This window comes from Tachysurus vachellii, chromosome 4, assembly GCF_030014155.1.
Source record: "Tachysurus vachellii isolate PV-2020 chromosome 4, HZAU_Pvac_v1, whole genome shotgun sequence".
Lineage (NCBI taxonomy): Eukaryota > Metazoa > Chordata > Actinopteri > Siluriformes > Bagridae > Tachysurus > Tachysurus vachellii.
The window spans coordinates 30,285,640-30,288,139 of record NC_083463.1 but is presented as its reverse complement, the minus strand read 5'-3'; the positions used below and the strand labels follow the sequence as shown (position 1 = coordinate 30,288,139).

Below are 2,500 nucleotides of genomic sequence, written 5' to 3'. Positions count from 1 at the left end.
ATACTGTTATACACCATACTATACTATTCTCTACTATTCTATACTGTAATACACTATTTTATGCTACACTGTACAATACTATACTGTACTATACTACACTGTAATACACTATACTACACTATATACTATACTGTTATACACTGTACTGTTATACACTATACTATACTATACTGTACTATACTGTTATACACTGTACTGTTATACACTATACTATACTATACTGTACTATACTGTTATACACTGTACTGTTATACACTATACTATACTATACTGTACTATACTGTTATACACTGTACTGTTATACACTATACTATACTATACTGTACTATACTGTTATAAACTGTACTATTATACACTATACTATACTGTACTATACTGTTATACACTGTACTGTTATACACTATACTATACTATACTGTACTATACTGTTATACACTGTACTGTTATACACTATACTATACTATACTGTACTATACTGTTATAAACTGTACTATTATACACTATACTATACTGTACTATACTGTTATACACTGTACTGTTATACACTATACTATACTATACTGTACTATACTGTTATACACTGTACTGTTATACACTATACTATACTATACTGTACTATACTGTTATACACTGTACTATTATACACCATACTATGCTATATTATACTATATTATATTATACTATACTATACTACACTATACACTGTACTGTTATACACTATACTATGCTATATTATAGTATACTATACACTGTACTGATATACACTATACTATGCTATATTATACTTTACTATACTATACTGTTATACACTGTACTGTTATACACTATACTATACTGTTATACACTATACTGTTATACACTGTACTGTTATATACTATACTATATTGTTATACACTATACTATACTATACTATACTGTTATACACTGTACTGTTATACACTATACTGTTATATACTGTACTGTTATATACTATACTATATTGTTATACACTATACTATACTATACTATACTATACTATACTGTTATACACTGTACTGTTATACACTGTACTGTTATATACTATACTATATTGTTATACACTATACTATACTATACTATACTATACTATACTATACTGTTATACACTGTACTGTTATACACTGTACTGTTATATACTATACTATATTGTTATATCCTATACTATACTATACTATACTATACTATACTATACTATACTATACTATACTGTTATACACTGTACTGTTATACACTATACTATACTGTTATACACTATACTGTTATACACTGTACTGTTATACACTATACTATACTGTTATACACTATACTATACTATACTATACTGTTATACACTGTACTGTTATACACTGTACTGTTATATACTATACTATATTGTTATACACTAATACTATACTATACTATACTATACTATACTGTTATACACTGTACTGTTATACACTGTACTGTTATATACTATACTATATTGTTATATCCTATACTATACTATACTATACTATACTATACTATACTATACTATACTATACTGTTATACACTGTACTGTTATACACTATACTATACTGTTATACACTATACTGTTATACACTGTACTGTTATACACTATACTATACTGTTATACACTATACTATACTATACTATACTGTTATACACTGTACTGTTATACACTGTACTGTTATATACTATACTATACTGTTATACACTAATACTATACTATACTATACTATACTATACTGTTATACACTGTACTGTTATATACTATACTATATTGTTATACACTATACTATACTATACTACACTATATACTATACTGTTATACACTGTACTGTTATACACTATACTATACTGTACTATACTGTTATACACTGTACTATTATACACCATACTATGCTATATTATACTTTACTATACTATACTATTATACACTGTACTGTTATACACTGTACTGTTATATACTATACTATATTGTTATACACTATACTATACTATACTATACTATACTATACTATACTATACTATACTATACTGTTATACACTGTACTGTTATACACTGTACTATACTGTTATACACTATACTGTTATACACTGTACTGTTATATACTATACTATATTGTTATATACTATACTATACTGTTATACACTGTACTGTTATACACTATACTATACTGTTATACACTATACTGTTATACACTATACTGTATATACGCTGTACTATACTATACTATACTATACTATACTATACTATACTATACTATACTATACTATACTGTTATACACTATACAGTTATGTGTGTGTATTTCTGTTATTAGCATCTTTCTAGAGTGATATGATTGGAAATGAACAGCCAAGAAGGACAATGGGATTTTCACATTTTCATTGATTATATCAGATATATCAGATATATCTGATTATATCAGAATTTTTGGTCAAACCAATCACTGAGGTACACATCTGCTTGCCTCCCTGGTTACTCTCATGTGGTTTGA

The 2,500-nt window shown here is 26.3% G+C and overlaps 1 protein-coding gene across 3 annotated transcripts in view; it reads right to left on the bottom strand.

The window, feature by feature from the left end:
* The window catches only part of kalrnb (kalirin RhoGEF kinase b), a 73,543-nt gene that overhangs the window by 14,845 nt on the left and 56,198 nt on the right, over window positions 1-2,500 (bottom strand). The window lies entirely within an intron of this gene.